An 11,098-nucleotide genomic window follows, 5' to 3' on the forward strand; every position below is an offset into this window, starting at 1 on the left:
TGTGAGTGGGGGATGGACAGAGAAGAGACAGAATCCCAAGCAGAGCCCAACACTGGCTCAATCCCATGAACAGCGAGATCATGGCCTGAGTTGAAATGGAGAGTCAGACGCTTAACCAACTAAGCCACCCAGGAGCTCCTGAATGAACTCTTTAAAAAGATAAAAAAACAACAACAACAAACAAACAACAAATAAACAAACAAATAAAACATCAACAGATTCACTTCACCTGGCCTGGAAGAAACATCTGCGTTGTGGCCTGACTATGGGAACCATATGGCAAAGAACTGCAGGTGGCCTCTGGTCACCAACCAACGGGCAGAAAATAAAAATAAATGGGTACCTCAGTCTTAGACTTGCAAGGAGCAGACTTCTGACAATCTGAATAGGCTTGGAAGAGAACTCTGTGCTCCAAATGATAACAGCATCATGGCCAGTACCTTCAAATTCATGAGACTCTGAGATGAGGATCCAGCTAAGCCATGCCCAGGCTCCTGGCCCATGGAGAACTCGAGATAATAAATTTGTGTTGTTTTAAGCCTCTAAGGTTGTGGCAAAATTGTCATACAGAAATAGAAAATGAATACAAGACTTTCATATATATTTTGTTTTTATAGCAATACACAGATTTATGTTTATTTCAGTGTCTAGAGATAATGAAACTTATTTCAGAGAGGTTAAACACACTGCCAGTGTTTATCTACCTAGGAAGTGTATAGAATAGGGAGAATTTTAGAAAGGCCCTACTAGCAGAAATAACCTATCTCGTGTGTGCAAATGCTAGAGCTGACTGGGAACTGAGAACTTCAAACCCCTCCACAAGGGGGTGTGATTGCTCCTAGCCGGCTGACAGTAGTAATTGAGTATCTTCATTCCAATCAAGGTATAATAACCTAAGCTAACTTTTTTCAACATTTAATTGCTTACAGATCAACTATTATAGCTCTTTCGGTGCTATTTATGGTGACAGATTTGTATTTATTTGTACTCTTGGCTTTCTATTCCTATTCTCATTTTCCCATTATTTCATTGGATATGTTTTTTATTGAAATCTCTCTCAATCCTGTATGGCATGAGATGTAATAGGCAGAAAGGAAGCAGAAAAGGAAGGAAGAAAGGAAAGGAGGAAGGAAGACAAAGAGAGAGTGAAGGTGAGATGGGGAGAGGGAGTGAAAGAAAGAGATGAAAGGAAAAAGACGAAGAGAAGCAAGAAGAAAAGAAAGACAAAAACTACGAAAGATGCCTTGCACCTCAGGAAACTATGACTCAGGTTAAATGACTTGCCTAACGTCAGTTTTTAGATATAATATAGAGGTCCTAAGTATTCTGGCTTTACAATAAGCATTGTTTTTTCTTTTCAGGCTGACATAAACATTTCATTTTCTCATCCTAGGATTTTTCGATTTTTGAAGCAGTGTGAATATTTTCCCTGGGCAAGTCATGAGTCAAGTACCCATTCCACCAACTCTCAGTGAAAGAGTCACCAGCACCCTTCTGTTACCAATTATACTTTGTAGTAGGTTTGGCACTTTTTGCTTTGCTAATAGGAAACTGATTAAAATAAAACATGATGGATTTGGATGAACTTTAATCCACATATGTTCCAGAAATCACATTTTGACTTCAGGATAAAACCAATGCCTTCAAAATTTAGTGGACCAATGAGAAACCAGGACAAAATACAATTTTTGAAAGGAGAAAAGAATGACAAATTAGAAGGTAATAGAAGAGAGAAGGGTTATAAAACAAAGTAAAGAAAAACAGCTTTTTTTCACAATAAATCTTAAAATCCACTTGTATTTATACTGTATTTTTGCAAGCCTTAAACAGTTCCTGTTTGTGACTCATTTATTATGGATGCAATTTGATTTGTACTATGCTTTAGACCATATGGACTATCAGAGTATCGAGAACACACTGATCCATCCAACTTGTCATTATTTTATTGTACAATTTGAGATGAGATTGTTTGGTTCAAATCATTTTTTTCTCCAGGGATCAAGATGGTTTTTGAAAGTGTTGATAATACAATAATGCCTGTAGTTCATTGAGGAGAAAAGTTATGCTTGGAGAGAGAATAAATGCTAAGGCCTTACCCATGGTATTTCCCATCAGTCAATAGCCATTCAATCCTTCTAATTGCTCTCATCAAAAAATACTGGAGTCATGCTTAACTCCTTCATTTCCTCCACACTCCACTTGTAATGTATGAGCAAATCTAGGAGCTCTGTTTTCAAAATAATTCCAGGATCTGACCTTCTATACCAGCATGGCTGCCACCACCCTATTCTAAGACACCATCTTTTCTCAGCTGCTTCCTTTGTTCCTTTCCCTCTAATATCTATTCTTAGCCTGGAAGCCAGGGTGATTCTGTTGAAATATTGGTCAGATTATGCTACTTCTTTGCTCAAAACTTCCAGTGGCTCCCCATTTATCTCAGAGTAAAATCTTAAAACTCAAATGTCACCTCCCCCAAATCTTCTTTAATCTACTATAAAATCTAAAATCCACTATATTTAAATTTGCCAACTGCCACTCTATCTCCCTCCAGAATGAAGCTTTACAGTGCAGGGATTTTTTTTTTTTGGCATATGTTTATTTTATTCACTGATGTACTCCGAGTACCCAGAAGAATGCCAGGCACAGAGGAAGAATGCACTGATTACTGTTCAAAAAATAAATTATTGACTTGAGCCTCCTCTGAGGAATACAGCAGACACAGTTATCAGACCTTTTATTAACCTTGGTTAAGTTAAATTTTTCTACTGATGTTTGGGCATTATTTTATTATCCCAACAAAGAAGTTATCACAGCACAAAGATGAGAGAGAATATGGCCATTTAAGGAAATGCAATTAATAGGTTACTGTTGGAATGTTGCAGGTACAAAGAAAAGTGTTTGCAAGAAATGAGGCTGGAGAAACAGAGACCAGACGATGAATTCTCTAACATGGTCTGCTATAAAGTTTGGATTTCATCCTCAAATGAGTATAGCATGGTTATTGCTAGGGTTCAAGGGACTTGGGGTTCATCAAGAAAAAATAAGCCCATGAAGAGCAGTAACACACAGAAAGCTTTATTGGGCATTGCTTGCACAGGGCTGCATGAGAGGGGAAGTCCCTCACATTATGAGGCTGTCCAGGGGCTTCTGAGCAAAGAAGCCCATAAGTACTTACTTACATAGTGAGTTTTTAATAAGTGGAAGTTGTTAGTAAGTTTTTAAAAGCAATGGAGAGCTTTGGGGGAATATTTCAATTGGGAGGACACCTGGCAGCAGTGTGGTTGATGAGTATGACTCCAGTAACTTTGGGCAGACACAATGAGGAATGTCTTGTAGAAAACTACATGGAGAATGCCAGTGTATAACAATCATCATAGGATAATAATAACAAAATCATGGATTTAAGGAATATTATGGGAAAAAATGGACAATTCAATAACTAGATAAATGTGAAGGTTGGATGCAATCTATGAATTGACAAAATGTTTGGGATGTGGTAGTTTCCCAAGATAGGAAAAAAAGAAGATAAGCAAATTTCAAGGTAGGAGGAAGATGGGGAGTTCAATTTGGGATGTAATAGGTTTGAAATGTTATATGGCATCCAAATCAAGAAGCTTTGTTTGTTTTTCTTGAACTATCCATTGGCTACATGGATCTGGACTGGACCAGGGTTGGAGATATAGATGTGGAAGTATTAACAATCAATGGTAGTTAAAATCCTGTAAATGAATGAGATTTTCTATATGGGAGATAAAGGAGGAAAACCAAGAGTAGCTGATGTCATAACAATCATGCAAGGAAATGATTTCAAGAAGATGATAAATAATATGAATAGTAGAGAGGTACTCAAAGGTAAGAGCTGAGCCATGTCTGCTGCTTTTAGCAACTAGAAAGATGTTTGTAAGACTGGATTTAATGGAGATAAAGTAGCACAGAAACAGTGGTGGAAACAGTCTTAGGAAATGGGGAAATGGAGGTAAGAACATATTGGTCTTTGGAGCAACTTGGCTCTAAGAAGAAAAGGAAAAATAAAGGGATCACTAGGAGATACAGAGACAAGATGAGACATACTGAAAGAAAAAGAGACATTAGAGATACAGAAGAAAGGAAATATACTGATTTAATAAGGTTCCAAAGATGTCCTTCAAAGAACAGATGGAAGGATTGACATTCAAAATGCAGGACACCCACTTAGCTAACACAGAAAGAGAAGGGGGTAAGTCTAGCTCTAACTGTATTTACATTTGTATTATAGGGAGAGACAGTAGGTAGGGAATGTTCTTGCATGATGGTCACTATTTTCTTACTAAAGTAGAATTCATTTTCTGAGTGTGATGGAGAAAATCAGAGTGAATGTTTGAAGATGTTACTGTGGGGAATAAGAGAAGCAGACCAGAAGCTTTCCTGTGTAATGTTAATAGCTCAACTGGTGGGGCAGACCATGGATTTGTAGTGGCATCAGTCCTCATGGTTGTGACATTTGTTTTCAGTAGCGCTTGGCAGCCAGATATGAAACTGGAAGAGGAGTGACTGGTTGATCCAAGGCCAGAGTTTTACTAATTAGATGCAGAAGAAGGGTTAAGGGCAAGGACATTGACAATAATGGCAAGGGAGTTTATTAAGTAATAAATCATGAGCGTTAGTGGACCAGCATTGATAATGATCATTTAATGCCTACTCTTAGCAAGGAGCAATGCTGTGTGTTTTACATAATTCATTTCTTAATCCTCATATTAACTATGATGAGAAAAATGAAGCTGAGCTGAATAGCTGAATGAAATCAGAAGGAGGATGAAAAATTAAGATAAATTAAAGGACCAAGTCCTTAATGAGGCTGAAGAATATTATCTGTGGACCAGCACGTTGAGGAAGCAGAAAATTTGGGAGATTGTGGAGAGTGGCAATCCAGAAATTATAAATCCAAAACTGGAAGAATTCCGAATGTGGTATGGTCCAGGGTGTCCGAATAGAGGTATATAGACAATGAGGTTGAGGCATTGAACATACTACCTGCACAGAACAGACAGTCATCCAAGATGCAGTAGAAATAGGGGTGAAAAGCTGAGCTGGTGATTGGTCTGCTCAAGGCTTTGATAAACGTGTAGCCAGCGAGTAGGGAGTCAGAAAATGGCAGTTGAGCATAAGTGTAAAGCATGATTATGCTTGATGTCCTGAGTTTCAAGGAGAAGTTAAGCTTTAAAAACAGCAGAAGGAAGTTTCATTCTTCTGGTTCCTCTTCCTCCATGAACATCCCTCTCATCCTTGGTCACCCACCAACATTTGATCCTTTCCCTCTTTCATCTGTGTTGCTTCATGTCTGAATTGAATTTCCTCCACTCCTCACTTTCATCTCTCCTAACCCCATACCTAGAATCCAACATATGACCAAACTCTTTGTAAACTCAGCCCTCCATGTCCGTTTGAATGATTCTCTCAAGACAGGGGTGGGATGGAGAGGGTAGCTGGTGTTTAATCCTAATGTGCTGGGATTCTGTGGCCTCACATTTCCTAAAAAAGCTCAGGGTTGAACTTGAGCAGGTAGTGGCATGAGAATACAAACAAATTGTATTCAAGATTGTATTCAAGATTCCAAATTGTTAACGGGATTTTATTATGGGCCTCTGAAGAAATGTGCACTCAGATGAGCTAGTTCCCACGACTTGACCCTAAGGTGAAAATGGCAGCAGCCCTGAGGGATGGCAAGTTGTCCACAGCACTGCTCCTTCACTAGATCCTTTAGGCACCGTATCAGATGCATCGCTCCCATTAAGCTTGTGCTCAAGTAAAACCTTGAAGAGTTGATTTTTTTTTCCCTTATGCCAATAGCCATTAACTCTCTTGTTCCTGTGTAGTTCCTAGTACTTTCCTGTGGATCGAGGCTTTCTTTTCTTATTGATTGTATCACTTTGGTCCCCATCTATCATTCTAGTTTTACAATTTTAATCTTATCCAACCTATCAGTTATTTCTCTCAGCACTGTCTTATTTTTTTCAAATTTAGATAAGCATGCTTTCTTTAGCTTCATCTAAGCTACTGAGATGAACTAACAGTAAAGGATGAAGGGCAAAGACTTTGGTGTGCCATTATAGAATCTGCAGGCTGACATAGATAATTTTATCACTGTTCCTTATACCGAGTGGCTCAGCCATCTAATTGTAGCTGCTTCTGTAAATCTTATTCACAAAAATATCCAGAGAAACTCTGTCAAATCCCTTGTTAAATTCAAGATATGGTCTATGATATTTCCCTAATTTATTACTTTAAAAACTCTTACCAAAAAAAGAAAAAAAAAAAAAACCCCTCCCAAACCAACCAACCAAACAAAAAAATGGCCATGACAGGAAAGTGCAAATTTTGAGGCAGCTCCTGATGTCTGAGACGTGTGGAGATTCCAGGTGGCCTGTACGGTCCCTTTTGACAGTAAAGTCTGGCCTTGCTACCACATCGATAGCTTAATACTAGTTTTAGAATTTTGTCAGGTATAAACGTACAGCTTTAGTGTAGTCTTCAGAATCTACCTTTGTTCCCCAGAATAGGCCCTGTGATTTAGGCAAAAGAAAATATGTTTTAAAAATAAGGGAATTTAAGAAAAGTGAGCATTTTTGAGAAGGTGATAAAGGTGATAATTTTTTTTAATGTACAAGAGATATGAGAAAATTGCTTGATTTTCTGATCCTTGATACGTGATTTTATGATTTGGGATCTGACTTGAAAACAAGTGTTTCTCTTTTCTTTATTTATTCAGGGGAACTGTGAAGATAGGAGATTTTTACCGGTTACCTACGTTTCAATTGAGCGGAAGACTAAAATTCTATATTTATCATTGGATCTATACTATAAGCATTATATTAGGTTTTTGATTTTAGACATCAAATAAGTTAATGGAGACAATTTAGCCCTATTTTTGCTGAATACACTGAGCGCAAGATGCTTCCTATCAGCAACTAAACACATTAATAAAACATCTAATTTTTAATAGCATAGCTGAAAGTGTGCCAATATGTGAAAGATGGGGTTATAAACTGTAGCAAAATAGAACAGATCTCATTAAATAGGACTGTAACCAGTGGGCTGCCACTGCATGTATTTGAAATAAAGAAAAGCAAGTATGGAAAAAAATGTATGCTTAATATAAAATAATGCTTCATAGATCTTAATTTTTCTTAATTTTTTTTCTAGTAGATAGTCATAAATTGTCATAAACAGTTTTCCTTCTTGTTACTGATTTCATGTTATTCATGATTCAAACACCGGCTTATGACATGACTGAGAAGGCAATAAGGAATCCTTAAAATGATATTAGTAATATTGTTACACTTTATGTTTCTATACTTTATATTAAATATGTATTTTATATATTTTATTACTGTACTTTGTATTTCACATTTTTAAAAGGACTATTACATCCATTTTTTATTGTATCTGTAATTCATTTATAAAGTCACATAAAAAAGTAGAAATTCATGTAAATTTTGGACAAAAGTTGAGTAGGCAATGTTGCCTAAAAGTTGAGAAACTTGACCTAGGTATTAAGGAGGGCAGTAAATATATAGATTGGTTTCAGATAGAAAGACCATTTAAGGCGAATTAACATTGCCAAATGTGTTTTTATAAAAAAGGAGACAGTGAAATAAAGGAGAAGTTAAAAAAAATCATCTTTGAGAATTATGAAATTATATGGGCATTTGAGAGAAAACTGGGAGAAACAGATTAGAATGGCAATTCTGTTTAAGTTGGTAATTGTCCACCATACTTAATACAATATTTTTAGTTGCACTTTTAGTTTATTACAGGTTTGCGTAATTCTACTCCTTGTCTGTCAAGCTAGGAAATTCTTTTTTCTCTTTTGCTGTGATGGCTTAACATGCTCCAGTCTAATTTCTGTCTTCATAAAGCGGACCCAAGTAAATCACACCTTGGCTCCAGGCCCTGCTCTGAGAGCTCCTCTTACTGCACCACCAAAATGGTTCCTCTGTTGCATGGCCCACATTTCACATCTGCCATTTCCTACCTCCCATTCTGTTCTCAATACACTGAGGTCTGAATCCTCACAGCTTTTTGGAAACAACTTCTGAAAGATGAGCAGATGACCAGATGAGTACCTGGAAAGATGTTTCAGATCCCAGGAACACAGGGGTCTTCAGATCAATTGATTTTGTTATGGCGTTCGGTATACTCATACCTTCTTTTGATTCTCAACCCCAGTGTCTGTGTGTTACCATTTTCTCTGTTCGTTATTTACCTCTCAGTCTGGCTGTCTCAGTTTCCTTCACCACCTCCTTGGCCTCTGCTCTCTGGTTAAATATTCCTAGTTGTTCAGTCTCTTCTAACTGTATTCTCCTCAGGTCCACTCACCCATGCCCTCAGATTTATTTATTAGATGATTATTATTCTTCAGTCGATATCTCCACATTTCATACATTTTAATCAAGAACACACTTATATTTCAGATTCCCTTGAGTTCATCTCCAGTGAATGTTTCACACATCTTAAAAAGAACAAAGCAAACAAGCAATTCTACTCTTGCCTGTGGCAGATTCCCTGGGTAGTGAGTGACCTTGCCCCCTCAGGTCCACCAAGAAAAACAAGGACTTCACTCACCTGCTTCCTCCTACCGGTTTTGTGGCTACTACTTCCAAATGATCCCTGGTATCTAACCCCTCCTCTCCTTCACCTCTTTCTGAGTTAATTCATGCTCTAGCTATTTGGAAGTTAAATAATACAATTTTATACCCATACACTTAAAACTGCTGCTCATCGGAATCTTCTTTTCTTTATCCGTTAAAAAATTCCATCCAGTCATTGCTACCAAAGGCATCTTGTGAGGCAAAAAGAATCATCCCACTGCTCTTCTTAAACTCCTTACCAGACTCATCACTGTTTTCAAGATAAAGTCCAAAGTCTTGTGCATGGCACAGAAGGCTGTTCGTCACCTGTGCTCTACTCATGCACCTCCCTAGTTTCTTGTCAGAGAACACACATGCTACTTAGAGTTCCCCAAACAGTGTATGCTCTTTCCTGCCAGACTCATGGCCTGTGGTGCCATGAATCCTCTCCTATCTTGTTTCACTGGCAAAGAACTACTCATACTTGAGAAATTAGTTCAGGTTTGTAGTCTGTAATCATAAATTCATTTTATATAAGAGGATACCAAGACTCAAAGAACTTAATAAGGTTAGTCTATGGTGGAAGCATTTATTTTTATTTTATTTTATTTTACTGTATTGTATTGTATTTTTTTTTTTTTTTGAGGGTCTGGTGGTACTTTTGTCTTTACTTCTATATGTTTGGATTTTCTGAAATAAAGTTTTTCTTTTTAAAGGCCCCTCCCACCCTACCCCTGGCTGCTGGATGCATATTGGAACCATGGGACAGGGGCGGACTTCTCGAGGGAGAGTACAGTGAGGTGGGAAGGAACAACGAATGCCCCCACCTCTCCCTGGAGGACCCTAGAACTGGGTTGTTCTTCCCAGTTTTGAAGATGGGAAGGACCCCTACTAGATCCCAACAGGCGCGCAAGCCCAGAAAGCCAGGCCAGGGACATGGGTCAGTTCAGGGTTCGTATCCTGGCTTCTGAGCTGCGTGTAGCCCTGGGCTAGCCTCTCCAGCCACAATTTTTAGCCTCAACAGTCTCGGCTGGAAAGTAGGAACACCTGGTGGGTTGCGGAGAGTGGGGGGGAAGGGGGAGTTACAGAGCTCACTGTGTATACAGCGCACCAAGCGAGCCACACGCGTCCCGTCATCACATTATCATCGGGACCAGAGTGGTGGACCAGCCCAGTTCCCTCATTTTACAGAAAGACATCCCTTCTTGTGGGGTCACTGTGACGAGCCAGGGAGGTATCCCGCAGCAGGGCGGCCCCCTGGGGGGACAGCGAGGAAGGGGCTTCAGGCTCCAAGCCCCAGGGATCCTACTCACCCCCAGCAGCTCCGCGTAGCCCCAGACGTTCTGCAGTCCTGCTCTCAAGCGCTGGCAGAGGAGCTCTTTCTGCGGCCCCAGACACCACCCAGACGCCACCGAGGGCCGCTTCCTCGGCCCAGAGGCCTGGGGCTGCCAGCTGGCCATGGGACCCACCAGACCTACGCGTAGGGGCCCCAGCAGAGAGCCAGCCCTGACTGGCCTCACCGCCCACCTGTGGTGGGAGGATTTAAATGCAAGTCTTCCTATCTCCAAAGCGTGGGCTCTTTCCACTGCTGTTCACTAAGTAAGGCAACCCCAGACCTATTTCCTAGGGTTCTCCAGTGACTCCATTTATTCAACTTGTTACAACTTGTAGCCTGGGTAAATCTGACCTACCTCCAACTTTTGCAGAACTGTATCTGATAAAAGACAGACTAGAATTTAAAACATCCTTTAACAACGGGTGTTTGGGTTAATCAGAAAAATAAAAAAAGAAAAATATATGTAATAATATGACTGTTATTTTCAAAAGATAATTTTAAAAGGAAAACCGAGTCCCCCATTTTGCTGGTGTATTGTAGGTCATATGTAAGAAATACAATAAATGTGTATCTTGGGGAGCAGTTAGTAGATGCTAGGGTATCTCGGACCATGTCTCATCAGTTTTCCTCTGCTAAACACTACTGCTTATGGAAAGAGAAATAACATTTTTTAAACGTTTATTTATTTTTGAGAGAGAGAGAAAGAGAGAGAATGTGAGCAGGGAAGGGCAGAGAGAGAGAGGGAGACAGAATCCCAAGCGACTCTGCAGGCCCAGGACAGCTCAGAGCCCAAGGAGGGGCTGGAGCTCACCAACCATGAGCCAAAATCAAGAGTGGGTTGCTTAACCAACTGAGCCAAAAGGTGCCCAGAGAAATAAGTACACTTTTTAAAACCACTTATACAAGATTACAGATTTTTACATACTTATTTGACTAAATGAGAATTATTATCCCACTAGTTATTAACAGGTTTATTGCATTAAAAAAAAATCACGATTTATTGGGGCTCCTGGGTGGCTCAGTCAGTTGAACATCCAACTCTTGATTTCCATATAGGTCATGATCCCAAGGTCATGGGATTGAGCTCTGTGTCTGGCTCCTTGCTGGGGGTGGAGTCTGCTTGGAATTGTCTCTCTATCCCTCCGCCCCTCTCTCC

This window comes from Acinonyx jubatus, chromosome B2 (assembly GCF_027475565.1).
Source record: "Acinonyx jubatus isolate Ajub_Pintada_27869175 chromosome B2, VMU_Ajub_asm_v1.0, whole genome shotgun sequence".
Classification (NCBI taxonomy): Eukaryota; Metazoa; Chordata; class Mammalia; order Carnivora; family Felidae; genus Acinonyx; species Acinonyx jubatus.